The 24,625-nt window shown below is 23.1% G+C and overlaps 2 protein-coding genes across 6 annotated transcripts in view; both read left to right on the plus strand.

Annotated features, from left to right (window-relative positions):
• LOC135952210 (protein CNPPD1) overlaps window positions 1-24,625 on the plus strand; it is a 526,375-nt gene that overhangs the window by 430,403 nt on the left and 71,347 nt on the right. The window lies entirely within an intron of this gene.
• The window catches only part of sick (sickie), a 234,646-nt gene that overhangs the window by 154,414 nt on the left and 55,607 nt on the right, over window positions 1-24,625 (plus strand). The window contains exon 1 of one of the 5 annotated variants that reach the window (XM_065502053.1): window positions 2,947-3,232. The exons of the other annotated variants lie outside the window; for them this stretch is intronic. The gene's annotated coding sequence lies outside the window, so the exon portion shown is untranslated. Of the gene's footprint in view, window positions 1-2,946; window positions 3,233-24,625 lie in introns of those variants that run through there. 5 annotated transcript variants of the gene reach the window in all.

A 24,625-nucleotide genomic window follows, 5' to 3' on the forward strand; every position in this document is an offset into this window, starting at 1 on the left:
AAATTTGACACAAATTCTTAATTTTTTAAGGTTTTGTTTAGTATTAATAAGCAGAAATAGGTCTAGTAATTTTTGTTTAAATGTTGCTGCAACATGTTGCTAGCAACATTTGTTAAAATACACAAAATATTGATTTTTTGATTTTAAAATTAAACATTTTACATTTTAGAGCATAACTTTAATAATATCCATTTCTTTGTCATACTATCGATTGTTTTTTATATTAATGCTATATATTTCTTAAACTTTTCTTTCTTTTTCTCTTTCTAGGTAAGTTATTTTTATCCTTTTCATTTTCAATCAAGAAAATATTGTGTGGTATGTAAACATCTCTAATATTTTTTGTACTATAATCTACATATATAAAAAAATGTCTTATTAGAAGATAAATATAATAATAAAACCCTTTTATATCGCCCTATAATTGTATACTTATAGAAAAAAGGAATTACTATACCATAAATAAATCATAATAGCAGGACATTAACTCTGTACGACATGGCGCCAAGAATATGTATAACAAGTAGACAAGAGAGAAAGAAAAAAAATACAAAACAAACCCTGTAACCTTATAACTAAAAGTAATGATTACTAGACACTAACAACATAAACTTTGATTATCAGGGATTTTTTTTTATATAAGAGCCAAAATCTCAAATTTGTCTCTACTTATCATGAAGTTATTGTCAAGGTTTGTGGTGAGAACAACAACTTTTGAACTGCTCCAATGACTTCTTGGCTTAAGGACATCAAACATTGAAACATAACAACAAAAAAACAACTCCTTTTAAACTACAAATAACATTTAAACTAAAGGCGCCTAAAAGTCTGCAACACTAACTAGACACATTTGAATCAATGCATATACTACAGCAAAAAAAATAAAAACCACCCTCCCCAAATAGAGGAAATTTAAGTCATTTACAAAATTATCATATTGCAAATAAAATCAGTCATATATTTAGTTCATTTCTATAAAAATTTTTCTTATTTTTTTTGCAAAATAAATTGTCATGTTTTTATACGCTTGAATCATAAAACTCCAACAATATTAGATTGGCAAAGTTGCCATATGTATAAGTTTAGCTCAATGGCAAATTGTTTATGGAGCTGGGAATAACTCTGTTGTTGTATTTAAAGCAGTTTGTTGCTTGGTAATGCGCAAAAAATGTGTTTCACAGACAGTTCAGTTGAGTTTTTTTTTTTTTAGCTGTATGTTCAATTTTAATGTCGTTACATAAATGGCGCCAACTAGGCGCCAATAGTTTTGGCAAATACTACAGAAGATGCTATGAAAACGAAAAAACAATAAAATGTTATTGACTTTTTTTTTTGGGATGTTTGCGCTGGGGAAGCTGTCTCTTCGCTTTGGCTTAACTCAAATTCAGTTCCGCAGCAGCTTTTGACGTGTAAAGGCTGAGAGAGAAATAGTGCAAAAATGTGTGGCTGGTTGGCTTTTGTTAAAACAAAAAATTAAAAGTAATTACACGGGAGGACAATTTCGAGTGATTAGTTTGAAGTAATAATTGTTAATGTTAGTGTTGAAAAGAAGACTTAAAGGAGGGACTTTTAAAAAACTGTTTATAAAATAATGGTTTAATTATAAACTATTTGAAATAAATTAAAACATTAAAACGTTCATAATAACTTAGATATATAAAAAAGTGCTTTAAAATAAGGAAAATAATAAGAAAGTTTAAAATCAAACACAAAAAACGTGTCAAAATGTTTAGCAACATTTTTGAAATGTTTCGAAATATTTAAAGTGTTAAGTAGCATTTAAAGTGTTAAGCAGCATTTTAAAGTGTTTAACAACATTTTAAAATGTTTAGCAACATTTCATAAATGTTTAGCAACATTTCCAAAATGTTTACCAACATTTCTAAAATAGTTAGCAACATTTCTAAAATAGTTACAAACATTTCTTAAATGTTTAGCAACATTTCTTAAATGTTTAGCAACATTTCATAAATGATTAGCAACATTTCTTAAATGTTTAGCAACATTTCTTAAATGTTTAGCAACATTTCTTAAATGTTTAGCAACATATCCAAAATGTTGAGCAACATGTCTTAAATGTTTAGCAACATTTCTTAAATGTTTACCAACATTTCTTAAATAGTTAGCAACATTTGTTAAATGTTTAGCAACATTTCTTAAATGTTTAGCAAGATTTCTTAAATGTTTAGCAACATTTCTTAATTGTTTAGCAACATTTGTTAAATGTTTAGCAACATTTCACAAATGTTTAAATACATTTCATAAATGTTTAGCAACATTTCATAAATGTTTAGCAACATTTCTTAAATGTTTAGCAACATTTCTTAAATGTTTAGCAACATTTCATAAATGTTTAAATACATTTCATAAATGTTTAGCAACATTTCATAAATGTTTAGCAACATTTCATAAATGTTTAGCAACATTTCTTAAATGTTGAGCAACATTTCCAAAATGTTTAGCAACATTTCCAAAATGTTTAGCATCATTTCTTAAATGTTTAGCATCATTTCTTAAATGTTTAGCATCATGTCGTAAATGTTTAGCAACATTTCCAAAATGTTTAGCAACATTTCCAATATGTTTAGCAACATTTTCAAAAAGTTTACCAACATTTAAGAAATGTTGCTAAACATTTCCAAAATGTTCACCAAAATTTCCAATATCGTTCCAAAGTGAAGCGTATCCCAGAGAGAACATTCTGCATCTGCATCGAAACAAATAGTAGGCGGACGGGGCACGATCTGGACTATAAAGCGAGTGATGCTAAACGTCCCAACCAATTCATTTATTCATTTAACAAAACTTCCCGCATATGACGTTTTGTTGGTACAAAAATCGACATTTTCGAAGCAAAAAAACTTTGTTAAATTTTTCTTTTAATTTTGTTATTTTAAATTCCTTTAAACACCATTTATAACGATCATTTTTTTATGACTGTAAAATCTTGTTTAACAACATGTTGCTAAACATACCACCACTTATTAGTTCTCTTCGTGTGTATTAAAACCACTCTGTTTACATTTTGTGCATTTCTCATTCTCCCTCTCTATATCTGTCGCTCTTTAATTTACAAGATCATTTATATTTCGAGAGGTTCGTTTGTTGTGTTACTTTCCGTATGAAGTTAGTTCGTTCTTAACACTCGTGTATCTTAAAACAGTGTAACGGATTATTGTGTTTGAAAATTTTGTTTGTTACGACTCGAAATCTCAAGTAGCAAACGATCGTTGTATGTATAATAAGAAAAAAAAAATAATAAAAGAAAAATAAACGTTAAAAGGCTATAATTTGTTGTATTTGTAAGTTTTGGCGCTTCGCATTTAATTAAAAAACAAGTGTTTATTTATTTAACTGATTGCCAACAGCTCTAGTCTAATCATATGAATAAAAATGTGTGTTGAGGAAAAAATTTCAACAAAAAAAAAAACGTGTAATAGAACGATATTTAAAACAAATGGGAATAAATAGTAAAGAAAAATATTTAAATTTTAAATAAAAATAATAAATAATTAATGAAGTAAAAAAAAATAATAATAACAAAATGTTAAGGGAAACAAAGTTTTAAAAAAAATATAAATAAATTAAACCGGTTTAAAGATAAAAGGAATTATAATCAACTAAAATTAAAAAAAAAAACTCAATTAAAAATTCAAAAACAAAATTCATCAATAAATAATCCACCAATAAATTGAAAGCCCTGAATTTAAACCAAAAAAATACTCAATTAAAATTCGTATTCTTAATTTATTTATTTCGAAAAAAATAAAGCAACAATGACGTAAAAAATATGTTAATTTTTTTTTTTTTGCTTCAAAGTGTTAAGAAAGAGTATTTTTTTAATTCAATAAAATTCTTATCAGAATTTTACTTGATATCAAAGTGTTACGTAAAGATAGTACGTTTAAATATTGCGCTATCATGGAGATAAGAAGAAACCCAGAAGACAACAAAGTTTTACTGCAAAAGTAAATTTTGAACAAATATGTGAAAGAATTTAAAAAAAAATATTCAATAATACAAAAATCTAGCAGCGGAATCGTGGGAATCATTATTAAACACTTTTTACACAGCGATTTACATCATAAAGCAACCAGGAAATATAAACAAAAGTTTTCAAAACTTAAACAAATTTTGAGTTAAAAACTTGAGTAAATAACAACAGTGAAAGAGTTCTTATAGAACTCTTAAGGAATTTTTACAAATAGGTGGAAGTTTTAAATGGAATTTTGAAATTTTTAAAGAATTTTCATAGTTTAGAAATCTTAATATTGATTTTTTATAGAATTTGAATTTTATATTTTTCAATGAATTTTTTTTGCATAAAATTTTATGTTATTTATTAAATTTTCACATTAAAGAAATTTTGAATTTGTAAGTTTTATGAAATTTAAAAAAACAAATTTCAAACTTTTTACAAATTCTTAAATTATTATAAAATGTTGAAATTATACAATTTGTATAGGTTTTAACAAAAATTAAAAAATAAAATTAATTAACACGCAAATTGTATAAAATTTTGAAATTTCCATAAAATTTTTAAAAAAATATTGAAAAATTTGTTTCACTTAAATCTTAATAAAACTTTAAAATTGTTCCAAATTTTATAAAATTTAAAAAAAATATTGAAAATTTTGTTGCATTTAAATTTTTAATAAAACTTTCCAAAAATTTTAATTTTTATTAAATGTTAAAATTATTCATTTTATATATTTTTTGGCAATTATTTAAAAAAAAAATAAAATAATTTACACGCAAATTGTATCAAATATTGAAATTTCCATAAAATTTGTAAAAAAAATATTGAAAAGTTTGTTTCTTAATAAAACTTTAAAATTGTTCCAAATTTTATAAAATTTTTGAATAAAATTTAAAAGAAATATTGAAAATTTTGTTGCATTTAAATTTTTAATAAAACTTTTCCAAAATTTTTTTTTGCAAATTGAAATTTGAAATTTGTATAACATTTAAATTTTGAATTTCATTTATTAAATAGAATGAATATTTTAATCAATATTAAATCACTTCAACTTAGTTTTTCCCAAGTTAAACTAAGTTTAAAACAAATAAATCGAAATTTAAATAAAATTTTCAAATTTATATTTAAAAAAAAAATAAATTTTAGAATTTTTTTAAATTCTGAAATTTGTTTACAATTTACTATATTTGAATAAAATCCAAAAAAATTTTGAATTTTCAAAATTTTGAAATTTTTCGTTTTGAATTTTTTTTTAAAATATTAAAATTTTTATAACATTTTGATTTTGAATTTCATTAACTACATAGAATGAATATTTTAAACCATATTAAATTACTTAATCTTAGTTTTTCCTAAGTTAAACTAAGTTTAAACCAAATAAATTCAAGATTAAGTACAAAATGTAGGAAACTGTTGAAGTGTAAATTTCATTTATTTTTCACAAAGAAACTTAGCTTAGCTTTAGCATATCTTAGTCTAATTTTTTATTTCAAAATTTAAATACTAAATTAAACCGTTAAATCTCTGAAGTAAAAATAATTTTTTAAACTTGATTTAAGGCTAATTTAACAAAAGTTTAAAACGAGTTTTTATATAGAAGTTTGAAATTCTTAGGAAATTTATTATAGAATATTGAAACTTAAGGACAATTAGTACGAATTGAATAAATATTTTATATCAAGTAGAAACATTTAAACTTAGTTTTGCGGTAGTTAAACTTGGTTTAAGCCACATCAATCCAAGTTTAAGTACTAAATTCAACAATTTAAATCTTTAAAGTAAAATTAAGTCTTCAAACTTGCCTCGATTAACAGAAGTTTAAACCCGATTTATTATAAAAGTTTAAATTCTTAGAAAATTATAAAATATTAAAATGTTTAAACAATTTTGAGTTGCAATATAATTCACTTTTCCGGGAAAATATTTTAAACCAAAATAAATCGCTTAAAGTTAATTTTCCCTTAGTTAAACTAAGTTTAAGTTAAATAAATTCAAGTTTAAGCTCTAAGTTTAAAATAGTAACATCTGAAACCTAAATAAAATTAATATTAAAACTTTATTAGAGCCTAGTTTCTTTAATTTAAGTTTTTTCTTAGTTAAACTAAGTTTAAACCAAATCAATCCAAGTTTAAGCACTAAGTGTAGATGACTTGTTTAAAATAGTAAGATCTGAATCCTATTTAAAGCAAAAATACATTTTTAAACTTGATTTGAGCCTAGTTTCCTTAATTTTAGATTTTTTTCTTAGTTAAACTAAGTTTAAACCAAAGAAATTCCAGTTTAAGCTTTACAAGTTTTCGTACGTTATATAAAAGTAGAAATAAGTTTTTAAACTTGATTAAGTCTAGTTAAACTAAGTTTAAACAGGGTTTATGTAATTTTAACCCCTGAAACTAAGTTAAGTGAAGCCATTCAAAACTTTCGTATTAACAAATCAGAATTTTTTTTGAACAGTTTTGAAATTATTATAAAACTTTCGAAATTTGGCCAGTTCTTTATAATTTTGACTCTTTAGATTTTAGTCGTTCTGAAGAGAGTTTATTTAAAGCTGTAGGGGAATTCTTTAGTTTATTTGAGTAATTCACAGAAATCAAGAATTTTTTAACAATATTAAGTGTTTGAAAGGGGGCGTTAGTATTCCAACCTGCTTGACAGTTTTAATCTATCAAACTTTCAAAATTCTACCCAACTTTCTCTCTATTCTTTAACTGACAAATTTTATCAATATCTACAAAATTACCCACAATCATTTAATTCCTATCGTTTTCCAAAAAGAAATGTACAAATCAATTTATTATTTTCTCTCGAAAATATTTAGAAGATAAATCCCAAAAAAACTAAACAAAATTTAGCCTCAAAACAATGCAATCAATATACAAAATTTTTGTTCAAATTTAATATCTCACAAAAAAAAAACAACAACGATCTTTTCTAAATGGTTGTTTTCTTTCTATAGGCAGCTATAATGCATTTGACATATATTTTGTGAAGCAAAAATTTGCAAATTTTTTTTTGAAAACAAAAAAGAAATAAAAATATTTGCTTGCATGTGGCAAACAAAACAAGAGTGTGCGGTGAGAGTATAATTTACGGCTATAAATGCCCCGTATCAATAAAACAAAATTGTGCACAAAAACTTAAGACAAAACAGGCCGTTAAACAAAATGCTGCTTGCTTGCACAGGCTTGTGCATGCATGTGCTGTATTGTCATACGTTGCAAGATAATGTGGCAACTAATTTATAACAAATTTTATTTAGTTGTATGGAAATAATGTTTTGTTGAGACCTAATGATGAGGGTTTTTTGGAAATATGTTAAGTTTGTTAGAAGAGTTGGAAAATATTTTTTTTTGGAAAATATTTTTTTCGATTGTAGCAACATTTTTTTAAAATAATTTTGCTATTATTAAATCCTCACAGTATTGAGCTTTACAAAAAGCAAGAATTATTAAAATCCATGGGATTTTGTTAAAGTTATGAACCAAAATGTGTGAAAATCTAAAATTTTAATAAATCTTTTAATCTTTTTCCCCCAAAAATTCTATTTTTCTAAATCTTAGAAAAAGATTTTTAAAACGATTTTGCTATTATTAAATCCTCACAGTATTGAGCTTTATAAAATGCAGGAATTATTAAAATCCATGAGGTTTTGTTAAAGTTATGAACCAAAATGTATGAAAATCTAAAATTTTAATACATTTTTTAATTTTTTTCCCACAAAATTTCTATTTCTCTAAATCCTAGAAAAGATTTTTAAAATCATTTTGCTATTATAAAATCCTCATAATAGTGAGCTTTATAAAATGCCAGAATTATTAAAATCCTTGAGATTTTGTTAAAGTTATGAACAAAAATGTGCAAAAACCTAAAATTTTAATAGATTTTTTTATTTTTTTTTCCTTAAAATTTAGTAAAAGATTTTTAAAATCATTTTGCTATTATTAAATCCTCACAGTATAGAGCTTTACAAAATGCAAGAATTATTAAAATCCATGAGATTTTTTAAAAGTTATGAACAAAAATGTGCAATAGATTTAATAGATTTTTTGGAATTTAATAGATTTTTTGGAATTTTTTTTCCCTCAAAATTTATATTTTTCTAAATCTTAGTAAAAGATTTTTAAAATGATTTTGCTATTATAAAATCCTCGTAATAGTGAGCTTTATAAAATGCCAGAATTATTAAAATCCTTGAGATTTTGTTAAAGTTATGAACAAAAATGTGTCATAACCAAAAATTTTAATAGATTTTTTAATTTTTTTTTTCTCTCAAAATTTATATTTTTCTAAATCCTAGTAAAAGATTTTTAAAATCATTTTGCTATTATTAAATACTTATTGTTTTCAGTATTTTAAAACGCAAGAACTATTAAAATCCCTGAAATTTTCTTAAAGTTATAAAGAAATATGTGTCATAACCTCAAATATTTGTTTTAAACATTTTCTAAATTCCCTTAAAATGCTTTTGTGTAGGAGATTTCCCAAATTGGTTTTTAGCTTAAATAACGGTTGTTATTGTAATTTATTAATGTTGGTAATAGTTAATTTAATATTGTTGTTGTAGCGTTTAATGTTTGCTGGTGTTTAATTTAGTGTTTTTTGTTATTGTTTTGCGGCAACAACGAGGGTGTAAATTTAAACATTTGTAAAGCAAGATGGGACAGACAGACGGACGGACAGACAGTTATGCAGCTATCTCTGTGTGCATGGCCAGGGTAATTTGTTTCCATTTAAAAGTTTTTGTTGTTGTTGTTATCACGTTCACTATACATTGATTATTTTCTTTGGGTGTAATTTATTGGTTCAATGGTAACAGACAATATACCATGATTATTTTTTTTTTCCTTTTAATCAAACTATTTTTTTTTTATTTTTGGTATTTTTTACATTTTTCTGGTGGTTGAGTACAGCTCTTTTTGTTTTAGTTTTATTTGTGATATTGTTTTTTGTAGTAGATTGAAATCAAATACTTATACGATTATATGGAAATAGTGCGGGTCTGTGACATGCCATCATATAATGAATTGACTAACATAAATTAGAAAAGAAAATTTAGTTAAAGGTGTTCATATATGGAAATTTATGAGATTAAAAAGAGGAGATAGATAAAATTAAAGAAAAATTTTAAAATAAAAATTTTGTTTTTTTCAGGCAATGTTAAAACTTTAGCTATAACTTTGTTATTTACGTAACAATTTTGTTTATATTTTCTATTATTAATGTAAACATGTTAATTATTTCATAATTTTAAAAAGAATTTTAAAATTTTATTTCCAACTCGAGAAATATTTGTTAGAAAAATATTATTTTTTTGAAATTTTTTTCATTTTGATTTAATTTTTTTTCAAAATAAAAACAAAATTTTTAAAATCTTTTTACAATTATAAGTATATTAATTTGTTAGCTTTACAATTACTCAATATATAACAAATCTATTAATAAATATCAAAGTTATAAAAAAAATTAAACGTAAACTAAAAAAAAAAAAAATTTTTTTTTAATAATTTCAAAATTTTTAATTATTTTGTAAAAGTTTTCGAAATTTAATCCATTTTGTTCAAGTGTTTACAAATTATGATATTTCAAAACCTCTAACACTTAAAGAAATTCAAATTTACCATAAAATCATAAATTTACACTTCAAATCCCTTGGCCTTATTAAGTTTCCCTACCTTTTAAGTGTTTAATTTATGCCATTTTGTTCAAAAACTATCATTAAAAACTAATCAATAAAAAAACCACATTGCTGTCTAACCCAATTAGGTCTTCTTTCCTCTTACAAAATTTATAGCCCTTATTAATAATTAATAATCATAATTATAATCATCTGGTCTTATATTTCCTGCCACTTTACCTTCTTGGTTTTTTCTTATAAAGCAAACATAATTTATTGCAAATGCATCTTCATAATTCCCCCACTATTCTCAAGACGCTAATTGACACTTTAAATCCACTTAAAAATACAAACCACCTTCCCAAAAAAAAAAAACAAAGAAGCTGCTCAAGATATTCGCTATCAAAAATTTAGTGGCGCTCATAAATCTTTAAAAGAAAAACACACACACAAAAATATTTCCCATCAATTTAATTGGTGGCAGCACAAAAAAAAATGTTCTTAGCTAACAAAAAATTTTAACTATTAAGGAATATTGAACAGAAATTTATCACACAGCAAAAAAATTTACAACATGGAATTGAAATTAACGATAATTTGGGTGTGCTTCCGGAATTTGTGCGTTAAGGCAAAACAAAAAACAAAAATTCCTTTTCATACATCATACATGTTTGAAATCCATCAATACACACCCTAAAAACTATAAAACACCACAAACAAAAACAAAAAAGGTCTTTAGTTAGACAGCCTGTATGTGAAAATTATAACGACTGTCTGACTCTCATAACCAAAAAAAAACTAAATAAAAACATCAATACTTTTAATTAATGTTAACAAATCCACCACAAAAACATCAAAGAATAAAAACATACAAATTTAATATCGAGAGTTCAAAGTTTCAACAAACGGTTACTTGGTAACCATTTAAATTTTTTGTTCAAAATTCAGTTTATTTTACTTTTAAATGATTCAGAAATAATCTACATCCTAAATTAACTAAAATCTCAAAACCGGTTACTCGGTTAACCATGTAAATTACTCGGGTATTTGGTAACCATTTAAATTTTTTGTTCAAAATTCAGTTTACTTTACTTTTAAATGATTCAGAAATAATCTACACCCAAAATTAACTAAAATCTCTAAACCGGTTACTCGGTTAACCAAATAAATGGGTATTCAGGTACTTGGTAACCATTTAATTTTTTATTCAAAATTCAGTTTATTTTACTTTTTAACAATAAAAAAATTATCTAAACCTCAAAATTAACTAAAATCTCAAAACCGGTTACTCGGTTAACCATATAAATTTCATGGGTACTCGGGTACTTGGTAACCATTTAATTTTTTATTCAAAATTCAGTATATTTTACCTTTTAAAAATAAAAAAATAAACTAAACCTCAAAATTAATTAAAATCGCAAAACCGGTTACTCGGTTAGCCATATAAAATACATGGGTACTCGTTAAAAAATTCTTAAATTTTTTTAAATTTCTTATATCAAACACTAATTAAGAAAAAATAATCAAATAAAACAAATTTAAATAAAATTTTCAAAATGGTTACTGAGTAACCATTAAAACTTATGTGGTTACTTGTTGAAAAGTCCTAAAAATTTTAAAAATTTCATTCATGAAACAATAATTCATTAAAAATTTATGAAATAAAGCAAATTTAAATAAAATTTCTTAAATGGTTACTGGGTAACCACTGAAACTGTAATGGTTACTCGTTGAAAAATCCCATAATTTTTATTTATTCTGCCAATGAAATAATTATTTATTGAAAAGTAATTAAATAAAACGATTTAAAGTCAAATTTCTTAAACGGTTACTAAGTAACCATTATACTCTATATGGGTACTCGTTCAAGAAAACCATAACTTGTTAAATTTTTCACTTTTTAATAAATATTTTACTAGAAAATTATGAAATTAAAAAAATTTCAATAAATTTCTTCAACGGTTACTTGGTAACCACTAAAATTTTAACGATTACTCGTTTGAAAACCACATAAATAAATAAAATTTCGCTATTTGATTAATAATTCACTAACAAATAATGAAATAAAATTATTTTTTTTTAATTTCTAAAATGGTTACTGGGTAACCAATATATTTTAAATGGGTACTCGCTTAAAAATAAAACAAAATAGAAATTTCCAATTTTAAAAAGGTAATTTAACACAAATAATTAAGTAAAATGAATTTAATTGAAATGTCCTAAATGGTTACTGGGTAATCACTAAAATTTTAATGGTTACTCTTTGAAAAATCATATAAATTTAGAAAATGTCGTTAATAAAAAAATTATTTAATAGAAAATAATTTAAAATAAAAATTTCAGTGGAATTTTCTAAACGGTTATTGAGTAACCGTCATAATTTTTATGGGTAATCGTTTAAAAATCCATTAAATTTTTACTTTTAAAACTATATTTAATAGAAAATAATTGAATAAAACTAAAATTTCAAAGAGATTTCTCAAAACGATTAATGAGTAATCAATAAAATTTAAATGGTTACTCGTTTGAAAAATCTAAAAAATCTAAAAAATGTTCTTATAAAACAATAATTTACTTTAAAATAACAAAATTAAAAGCATTGAAGTAAAATTTCCTTAGCGGTTACTTGGTAACCATTATCATTTATATGGTTACTTTTTAAAAAATCCACTAAAAAATTAAAAAAATTGCACTTAAAAACAATTACTTACTAAAATATATTGAAATAAATAAAAATTAAGAGAAATTTCTTAAACGGTTACTCAGTAACTGATTAAAATTACATGGTTACTCGTTTGAAAAATCTAAAAAATTCTCTTATAAAACAATAATATACTTTAAAATAACAAAATTAAAAGCATTGAAATAAAATTTCCTTAGCGGTTACTTGGTAACCATTATCATTTATAGGGTTACTCATAAAAAATCACTATAAAATTAAAAAAAATGCACTTTAATGCAAGTTTCTACTAAAATATATTAAAATAAATGAAATTTAAGTGAAATTTCTTAAACGGTTACCCAGTAACCAAATATAATTACATGGGTACTCGTTTGAAAAATCTCTACATTTTCAAAATTTCACACATTAAAACTAAAAATAAAATAAATTTCAGTGAAATTTTTAAACTATTACTAGATAATCATTATAACCGAAATGGTTACTCGCTTTGAAAATTTAAAAAAAAAATCAAAATTTCTCGTATAAAAGCATTATTTAGTTAAAATTAATAAAATAAAAAAAATTTTAATGAACCTGCTTAAACGGTTACCAAGTAATCCATAAAAATAACATGGTTACTCGTTAAAATATTTAATTAAATTATAAATTTTCACTTATAAATTAATTATTAACCTGAAAATAATAATAAAAACTGTATTTAACAAAAAAATATTAAGTGGTTACTTGGTAACCACTTATTAAATTAGGACGTTTTTAACAAAATAATAATAAAAAACTTGAAATTAGTTATTTATTTCTAACAAAAATCATTCAATTTTACATTTTACTCTTAATCCTTAAAAAATATAGCCGATTTTTAAAAAAGTCCTGTAATTTTTAAGTTCCACTGTAGTTTTTTTTTGTTTTTTTTGTAATATAATGCCTAATATCCGCTATATAATATTATACCTCCCTAACCATCCCTATTAAGTGAGTTTGGTTTTTTTTTATTCCATTTGGAAACAACAGATACATTAGCGACTCCACATCCAGCCACATCTGCTTGTGTCTCTCTGTCTGCATCACACACACATCAGTTTAAATAACAACAAAATCAAGTCATTCTATTCTCTATATAATGTGCTCTTAGTGTTATTGTTTTTAATTGTGCGTCTATAACTGTTGTTGTTATTGTTGGAGTATTATTTAGTGGAGTGGTTTGGTGGTGGTTGTGCTGGCGGAGCCATTATTTATTTACTATAGCAACTACCTAAAAAAAAAAGTCGACTACTTCTGCTACTTCTACATTGCAGAGCCACATGTGGTGTTTTTGTTTATTTTATTTTTCTGGGATTCTGTATTATGTTCATGTTGTTGTCATGATGTTGTTTAAGTGTTTTAGTAAAGTTAATCTTATTGAAAATTTTAATAATGTTTTGAAAAATATATTCTTTAAAATCATATCTAAAAACAGATTTCCCTTGTTTTTTTCAAGTTTTTCTGAAAAATTGTTTAAAATGGTTACCAAGTAACCATTTTTAAATGTCAATAAAATCATGGTATTTTTTTAATTTATTTAAATAATTACAGATTTTAATAGGTTTTAAGAATTTTAACAATTTTTAACAGCATTTAGTGAAAATTTGTATAAACGATTACCGAGTAACCATTATAAAATATTGAGTTATACAATAAAAAAATCCTTAAATTTAAGCTGTATTAACATTTAAGTATTAAATTAAGAAATTTCTACAATTTTTCTGATATTTAGCTAATGTGGTTACCAAGTAACCACTTCTCAAACTTGTTTTAATTACATAATTTTAAATATTTTTAGAAACAAATAGGAACTATAGCATTTTTTAAGAATTTTATTTAATATAAAAACCGGTTACTCTAAATTTTTATAAACGATTATCGAGTAACCATTAAAAAATAGTTGATAATAAAGTAAAAATGCCTTAATTTTAAACTGAGTTCACATTTAGGTATTAAATTATGGAATTGCTTCAAGTTTTCCAACATTTTGCTAATGTGGTTACCAAGTAACCACTTCTCAAACTTGTTTTATTTACATAATTTTAAATATTTTTAAAAACAAATATAAACTATAGCATTTTTTAAGAATTTTATTTAATATAAAAACCGGTTACTCTAAATTTTTATAAACGATTATCGAATAACCATTAAAAAATATTTGGTATTAAAATAAAAATACCTGTGTTTAGATTTAAGTTTAAAAACTTAAAAATAATGCAAGATTTCCTTAATTTTGTTCAAGTGGTTACCAAGTAACCACTTCTCAAACTTGTTTTAATTACATAATTTTAAGTATTTTTAGAAGTAATTGGAACTATATAATTTTTTTATGAATTTTATTGAATATAAAAACCGGTTACTCTAAATATTTATAAACGATTACCGAGTAACCATTAAAAAATGTTTGATAATAAAATATAAACACTTTATTTTTAAACTGCATTTACACTTAAGTGTTAAAACATGAAAATAATACATGTTTTGCTTAATTTTGTTCAAGTGGTTACCAAGTAACCACTTCTAAAAATAGTTTGAATTACATAATTTTAAGTATTTTTGGAAACAAATAGAAACTATAGCATTTTTATGAATTTTATTGAATATATAAACCGGTTACTCTAAATATTTTTAAACGATTATCGAGTAACCATTAAAAAAAAGTTTGATAATAAACTAAAAGTACCTTATTTTTAAACTGGGTTTCTATTTAAGTGTTAAAACATGAAAATTATAGAAGTTTTGCTAAATTTTGTTCAAGTGGTTACCAAGTAACCACTTCTCAAACTTGTTTTAATTACATAATTTTAAATATTTTTAGAAACAAATAGGAACTATAGCATTTTTTAAGAATTTTATTTAATATAAAAACAGGTTACTCTAAATATTTTTAAACGATTATCGAGTAACCATTAAAAAAAAGTTTGATAATAAACTGAAAGTACCTGATTTTTAAACCGGGTTTCTATTTAAGTGTTTAAATATGAAAATTATACAAGTTTTGCTTAATTTTGTTCAAGTGGTTACCAAGTAACCACTTCTAAAACTTGTTTTAACTACTTCGTGTTCATTGTTTTTAGAAATAAATAAATATTCTATAATATTTTGTTAATTTTAAAGAGTTTTTAAAGGGGTTATTCAAAATTTTAATAAACGATTACCAAGTAACCATTTTAAAATATTAAGCTATACATTTTTAATATCTAATTTTTCAATTGTGATTACATTTAAGTGTTAAATTCAGAAATTTCTATAAGATTTCTGTGATTTCAAAAAATGGTTACCAAGTAACCACTAAAAAAACTTGTATATTATGGTGTCTTAAACCATTTTCCCATGACCTCTTAAACTTTTTAATGAAACCTTTTTCTCATTTCTATTATTCAAAACCATTAGAGTGGGAAATTTTTGAAGATATTCTTCAATAACCCTTCAACCAGACGCTTAAACAAACCAACCACTTTAAAGGTGTTTGAACACTATGCAGGTAACACGAAGCAGATAAAAGGTCATTGACAAATTTTCAAATAAACTACAATCATTAAGTTGATAATGATAAATAAAGATTCTGCTACCGTAACTGGCTGGGTTATTTCAGGTGGGTTTTTAAAGAAAAACAAACAAACAAACCATTCAAATGCAAACTCTGTTTTCTGAGGATCAGAGAAAATTATAGAAATTTATGTCTTCTTTATTTACAAAATTCCCAATATATTTGTGTGTGAGTGAATGAGTGGTGTTGAAAAGTAAAATAATAAAAATAAATAAAACATAAATATTTACTTTTACTTTAATGCATTTGCATAATTTTATGAAACTTGAAAGACATTGTATATTGAATACTCTAAACATATGCAAAAATTCAAATGTTTTTGTAGGAGAATGAATATAAATGACTTTTAAATACTAAAGTAGATAGACGACCAGCATATGTTGTATTAAACAACATTTTGAAAAGGGGGAATTGAAAACAAAAATATATAAAAAACAAGATCATCATTATGGCTGAGAAGAGCATAAAAAGAGAAATTATGATAATTTCTGTGCAGTAATAGAAGCAACATGTGTGTGTTGATATAATTTTTAAAGAAAAAAAAAAACAATATTAAGAAAGTTTTTTTTTTGTTTAAAAAAAGGAAAGATAAACAAATGTTGCCTTAGAACCCAGCAAACAATTGCCTAAAAAACATAATTAAGAAACCTTATGTAAGGAGAAAATAATAGAAATAATAATATATTGATTTAAGAAACATTTATAGAAATGGTTACCGAGTAACCGTTTTTAAAAACTTCCAAAAATTGCTTGTAATAACATAAAATATTTCACATAATCACAAGAACATTTTTTTCAATCATTTAATCATAGTTTTACTATACTTTGGAGAAGCGGTTAACGAGTAACCATTTAAAAATTTTACAAAAATTTTTTTAATAATTTTGTTCATGCATAAAATTAAATAAGAATTCATATTAAATCAAAAATGTTTATATAAATTTGAATTTGATAATAATGGTTACCGAGTACCCGTTTCCAAAATTTTTGATCTTTGTCAAAAATGTTATATAAAATGAAATTAAAATTTATTTTAGATGGCAAAAACTAATTTTTAAGTAATTTCAGCATTAAATACTTATTTCGAAAAAGTGGTTACCAAGTAACCATTTAAAATTTTTAACAAAAACCTAATTAAAATGTATTTTTCCTAAACAAAATCACAAAAAACTTCATATTAAACAGATTGTTTGACTTAAAATAAAAATTCCAAAAGTTTATTGAGAATGATTACCGAGTAACCGTTTTAAAATATTTGATTTTTGTCAAAAATTTTATATAAAATACAAATTTAAATTTATTTTAGAAAGCAATAACCAATTTTTCAAGTAATTTCACCATAAAAACTCATTCACAATAAGTGATTAGCGAGTAGCCATTTTAAAATGTTTAACAAAAACATAATTAAAATTGATTTTTCCTTTACAAAATCATATAAAACTTGATATTTAACAAATTGTTTGACTTAAAATGAAAATTCCAAAAATTTCTTAAGAGTGATTACCGAGTAACCGTTTTTAAATGTTCGAGTTTAGCAAAAATGTTTCACATATTGTTTCATAAAATTATTTTAGTCTGAAAACCAGGAGTTTTTATAAGTTTTCAGTCATTATGAAACATTCTTTAAAATGGTTATCGAGTAATCGTTTTTAAATTTCAATAAAAATGTGTTTTTATATAATTTTATTGTAAAAGATTAATTCAAATTTGCTTAGCTCAGAAAATATAGTTTTAAATTGGAATTTCTTAAGAATGGTTACCAAGTAACCGTTATTTAATACTGCCATTTTGTTTAAACTGTCTATATGTTTCTTCTAAAACTAATGATAGCTTTAAAACAATGAATTTTTATAGGTTTTTTAATCATAGTCATGCCTCCTTAAAAGTGGTTACCGAGTAACCGTTTTAAAATAATAGAAAAAATCAAATTTTTGGTATAATTTTATAATGAAAAATTCTTTATAGTTTATTTAAATCATAAAAATTACTTCAAATTTGTTATTATTGAGAATGGTTACCGAGTAACCATTTTTAAATAATGTAATTTTGTTAAATTTCTCCTTGAATTTCCTGTTAAAATAATTTTAATTTGAAAACAATAAGGTTTTATAAATATTTCAATCACCATTTAACCATTTAAAATTTTTTGAAAAAAACCTCATTATTACATTAAAAAGTTAACAGATTTGCATTATAATTAACAACTACTCCAAATATGTTATTATAATAATGCGGTTACCGAGTAACCAACATTTAATTACCAAGTATTCGTCTAAAAGATGTTTAAATTTGTTTTAATTAATTTTTATATTTTTGTTATATTGAAGAAAAATAAATTAATAAGTAATTTAAGCATAAATTAACAAGTTTCTGAAAAGTGGTTAACGAGTACCCATCATAAAATATTTCAATATCAAATTTTCTTATATTTGATAGTTAACAAATTTTTAAAATTTGTCTAAATCAAAAAATATAGGTTTAAATTATAATTTCTTAAAAATGGTTACCAAGTAACCGCTTTTAAATATTGGAATTTTGTTGAAATTTCTAATGCGTTTCCTGTTAAAATTAGTCTAGAGTGACAACATTGAGTTTTAAAAGTATTTTAATCATAATCAAGTTTTTTAAAAGTTGGTAACCGTTTTAACCGTTTTAAAATTTTGGAAAAAAATACATTAGTAAATTTGAAATGTTAATTAATTAACCTTTTTAATAAAGTACTATATAAATATAGCTTTAAATTATAATTTCATTAGAATGGTTACCAAGTAACCATTTTTAAATGTTGGAGTTTTGTTAAAATTTTTAATGCATTTCCTATTAAAATTTCTTTATATTGAAGACCTTGGATTTTTAAAAGAATTTTAATCATAATCCAGACTTTTAAGAAGTGGGTAACCGAGTAACCATTTTAAAATTTTGGAAAAAAATACATTAATAAATTTGAAATGTTAATTAAATAACATTTTAATTAAAATTTATGCAAAAAGTTGCGTTATAATAATACGGTTACCAAGTAACCGGTTTATCATTTCTTATTTTCTACTTTTGAAAGTCAAAAATTCATTAAAAAATTTTCTATTAAAATTTCTTTATATTGAAGACCTTGGGTTTTTAAAGAATTTCAATCATAATCCAGACTTTTTAGAAGTGGGTAACCGAGTAACCATTTTAAAATTTTGGAAAAAAAATACATTAATAAATTTGAAATGTTAAATAAATAAATAACGTTTTTAATAAAATTTAAGCAAAAAGTTGTATTTTAATAAAACGGTTACCAAGTAACCGGTTAATCATTTCTTATTTTCTACTTTTAAAAGTCAAAAATAAATTAAAAAATTTTATTTAAGTTGGAAATTAAGGTTAAAATATTAAATAACTCAGAAAAGCTTTAGTTTATCTAAGTGGTTAACGAGTAACCGTTTCGAAATATCATTAAAAATTATTTAGAAGTAACCAAATTAAAACGAAAAAAAAAAAAATATAATAAATTTCTACAAAAATGCCTTTTGAAATAAGTGATTACTCAGTAACCATATGATGGAAGTTTATTTAGGTTTTGAAATTCCTTTGTCTATTTGAATTTACTCTTATTATTTCATATAATTTAAAACCTTTTTAACACTTATTATTAGTGGTTATTTCCGCTATTGACCCTTTTCATTAAAAAAAAACTTACAAAACTATTTCAAACCACCACCACTTCAAGGCGTTAAGAGTAATTACAGTAGCACTTTTTATTTAAAGAAATTATAATAAAAAATGTTCATTATATTGTTCGTTAAAACATGACATGACTTTGAAAAAATAATAATTCATAATTCATAAATTTTTATTAATATTTAAACAATGCAATTAATTATTATTTCTCTAAAAATGGAATATTTTCTTTTTATTAAAAGACACGTTTTTCCTTCAATACTACAATACTTTTACAAAATGAGAATGCATTTTTTTTTAATATTCAAGTCTTAGTTTTTTTTTTTAAATTTTATGAAGCGTGAAAAATTTCTTTAGTTTTCTACTTTTAAGAAGTTTTTTCTCAAAAGAAAAAGAAAATAATGAATAATTCTTGCGCAAGGGGGGAGGAGAATGAAATTTATTTAGGCTACTCACAGTTTGGTTTGTTATTGTGACTTAAAGGGATTGAAAAAGTTAAATTTTCTCTAAAAGGCTACTCACAGTTTCTTAACCAAACCCATATCTCATGTTATATTAATTGTAGTTTAACTGTCATTTGTCCAACTAAATGTTTATTATCATACAATTTATTTCAAAATTATTGAAATCAGGTGGTCAACCATTTAACTAATCAGACAGTTAAATGTCTCACAATACTGCTAACATGACTACAAAATAGAAATTTCAACAACATTCTTTCAAATCATTAATTTTCTATCCCCAATCAATATTGAGAAATTTATTAAGTTATAAAATCTGTCAGTAAAACAAACCTAACCTTAAAAACTGTTATATAAACTGTTTTTCAATTTCAGTACAATTCTAATTAAAATTCTTAACGAAACGCTTAAAATAATTAAATGTTATTGGAAAACAAATAATTTAAAAAAAAACAACAACAAACATGAAATCATCAACAATTCTAACAATTTGAAGGCAAGAAAACAAAAACATGAGAAATTAAAAAAATGATGCCAACTTTCAAAATTCAATAATAGAGAGAGAGGGAGAAAAATAACAAACACATTTTGAAAAAATGTCACGGAGATTAAAAAAAAAAAAATAATTTAAAATTCATTGTATAGTTAGTTTTTGTAAAATCATTACATTGCAATGAATTTCAATTGATGGCAATTAGTTTAACTTGAAATACAATCAATAGTTTTCAAAATACTCACAGTCATTTATGATTATACACGCAGGCGCATTGAGATTTTATTTTATAGACCTTTAAATATTTATGACAGTTTTTGAATAATGACATGTTTTGAAAACATTGTTGTTGAGAAAATGTCTACAAATTTATGGCAGTTTGTAATTTGAGTAGAATTAGGCAAGACACATGTGGAATTATTAAAATTTATGGTCTTTGCTTGTATCAGGGGTAATCATAGCTGCTTTAAAAAGTGTACAAAGAAAGTGGTTATAGAGTAATCGTTTTAAATTTTATACAAAAAACATAATTTATATGATTTCAATATAAAAACAGACTTACAATTTATTTGAATCAAAAAAATGGTTCAAATAAGAATTTCCTAAAAATGGTTACCGAGTAACCGTTTCTTAATATTGTTATTTTGTTAAAAATGAACCAGCAGTTTAAAATAAAGACAACTAAAATAAAGACAATGAGTTTTTACAACTATTTCAGCTATAATCAGGACTTCAAATAAGTGGTTACCGAGTAACCGTTTTGAAATATTGCTTAAAATCACATTATTTGTAGGAAAATGTTAACAAATCAAAGTTTTAAATACAATAATACTATTGTAATAATGATGTTACTAAGTAACCGGGTTTCAAAGAAGTGGTTACCGAGTAATCGTTTTAGAATATTGCGAAAAATCTTATTATTTGTATGAAATTGTGAACAAATCAAAATTTTAAATACAAAAATACTATTGTAATAATGATGTTACCAAGTAACCGGTTTTCAAAGAAGTGGTTACCGAGTAACCGTTTTGAAATATTGAGAAAAATCAGATTATGTGTATGAAAATGTTAAAAAATCAAAGTATTAAGTACAAAAATACTATTTTAATAATGATGTTACCAAGTAACCGGTTTTCAAAGAAGTGGTTACCGAGTAACCGTTTTGAAATATTGCAAAAAATCATATTATTTATTAGAAAATGTTAAAAAATCGTTGTTTTAAATACTGTTTTTAAATATTGTTTTTTATTGTAATAATGATGTTACTAAGTAACCGGTTTCAATGAAGTGGTTACCGAGTAACCATTTTAAAATATTTCAAAAATCGCATTATTTGTATGAAAATGTTAACAAATCGTTGTTTTAAATACAAAAGTACCAATTTAATAATGATGTTACCAAGTAACCGGTTTTCAAAGAAGCGGTTACCGAGTAACCGTTTTGAAATATTGCGAAAAATCATATTATTTATTTGATAATGTTAACAAATCAAAGTTTTAAATACAAAAATACTATTGTAATAATGACGTTACTAAGTAACCGGTTTTCAAAGAAGTGGTTACCGAGTAACCGTTTTAAAACATTGAGATAAATCATATTATTTGTATGAAAATGTTAACAAATCGGTGTTGTAAATACAAAAATACTATTGTAATAATGATGTTACCAACCGGTTTTCAAAGAAGTGGTTACCGAGTAACCGTTTTAGAATATTGCCAAAAAATTACATTATTTGTATGAAACTGTTAACAAATTGGTATTTTAAATACAAAAATAGTATTATAATAATGCTATTACTAAGTAATATGGAGATGGTTATCGAGTAATCGTTAAAAATGTTGACTTTTATAGAAATTTCTCAGATTTTCCTGTCCAACATTTTGCTATGTTTTTGTAAGTAATTCAAGCTTAAATAAACTAGTTTTCAAAAGGTAGTTAACGTAACATTTTTAAATCAAGAAAATATGAGTTTAAATTGTAATTTATTAAAAGTGGTTACCGAGTAACCGTTTCAAAATGTTGGCGTTTTGTTAAAATTAGTCATTCCATACTTCTTATAACTATTTTAGACTGAAAAAATAAGTTTTCATAAGTTTTTTAACCATAATCAAGTCTCCCAAAAAGTGGTTACCAAGTAACCATTTTAAATTATTGGGAAAAAAATTTATGATTTATTTTAAAATCTTAATAAACTTAATTTATAATAAAGAACTAATTAAATAACGATATTCTAACTATTCGTTAAAAGTGGTTACCGAGTAACCATTCACAGATGTTGTTATTTCGTTAAAATTTGCCATGCAATTTTTCTTAAAATAATTTTAGACTGATGCAAAATAAGTTTTCAAGTCCCCCAAAAAGTGGTTACCGAGTAACCACTTTAAATTAGTGGGAATAAAGTTTATGATTTATTATAAAATTTTAATAAACATATTTTATAATAAAAAACTACTTAAATAACGATATTCTAACTATTCGGTAAATGTGGTTACCGAGTAACCATTCTCAGATGTTGCTATTTTGTTAAAATTAGCCATGCCTTTCTTCTTAATTTTTTTTTAGCTTGAGAAATATAAGTTTTCACAAGTATTTTAACCATAATCAAATCTACCAAAAAGTGGTTACCAAGTAACCATTTCCAAATATTGCGAAAAAATTAACATAATTTATTTTAAAATTTTAATAATTAAAAACTGTTTAAGGAATGCTATTCTAATTTTTCGATTACCAAGTAACCGAGATAAATTTAACAAGATTTTGAAATTTTTACATTGTTTACATCATGTAAACAATTAATTATTAATAAGATCCTTAAGATCTTGTTAGAAAATAAATAAAGAAAATAATGTCAACAATGTAATTTAATGTAAAATTGACACAATTAACAAATTTTCTTATAAATTTCCTGAAACTTTTGTTATTTTTCTTAGAAATTATATTGTTTACATTGTTTACCTAATGTAAACAATTGAAATTTAAAGACAATTTTATAATTTCTTGTAATTTTTTTGAAGAAAATTTGATTTTTGGAAAATTAAAAATTTTTACATTATTTACCTGATGTAAACAATTAATTATTTTGTAGATTTGTAGGATTTTTTTATAAATTTAAATGATATTTATTTAGAAAATTTAATAAATTAATTTTTTACATCATTTACCTTATGTCAACAATGTAATTAAAGTAAATCTGTTCGAATTACATAATTTACTTGTATATATTTATTGAGAGTTTTGATATTTTTCTTATAATTTATATTATTTACATTGTTTACCTAATGTAAATAATTGATATTCAAAATCAATTTTATAATTTCTTGCCATTTTTTTGAAGAAAATTTGATTTTAGGAAAATTTTTAATTTTTTACATTATTTACCTCATGTAAACAATTAATTATTTTGTAGATTTGTAGGATTTTTTTTATAAATTTAAATGATATTTATTTAGAAAATTTAATAAATTAATTTTTTACATCATTTACCTTATGTCAACAATGTAATTAAAGTAAATCTGTTCGAATTACATAATTTACTTATATAAGTTTTTCAAGGTTTTGATATTTTTCATAGAAATTTTATGCTATACATTGTTTACATAATGTAAACAATTGAATTTCAAAAGCAATTTTATAATTTCTTGCCATATTTTTGAAAAAAATTTTAATTTAGGAAAATTTTAAATTTTTTACATTATTTACCTAATGTAAACAATTAATTATTTTGTAGTTTTGTAGGATTTTTTATAAATTTAAATGCTATTTATTTAGAAAATTTAATAAATTAATTTTTTACATTGTTTACCTTATGTCAACAATGTAATTAAATTAAATCTGGGCAAATTACATAATTTACTTATATAAGTTTTTCAAGGTTTTGATATTTTTCTTAGAAATTGTATGCTTTACATTGTTTACCTAATGTAAACAATTGAATTTCAAAAACAATTTTATATTTTCATAACATTTTTATTAAGAAAATTTGATTTTAGGAAAATTTTTAATTTTTGACATTATTTACCTCATGTAAACAATTAACTATTTTGTAGATTTATATGATTTTTCTATAAAGTTAAAGGTTATTTGTTTTTCCCATTTAATAAAGTTATTTTTACATTGTTTACCTTCATGTCAACAATGTAATTAAAGGTAAAATTTATCAAATTTTAT

This window comes from Calliphora vicina, chromosome 2, assembly GCF_958450345.1.
Source record: "Calliphora vicina chromosome 2, idCalVici1.1, whole genome shotgun sequence".
NCBI classification, from domain to species: Eukaryota; Metazoa; Arthropoda; class Insecta; order Diptera; family Calliphoridae; genus Calliphora; species Calliphora vicina.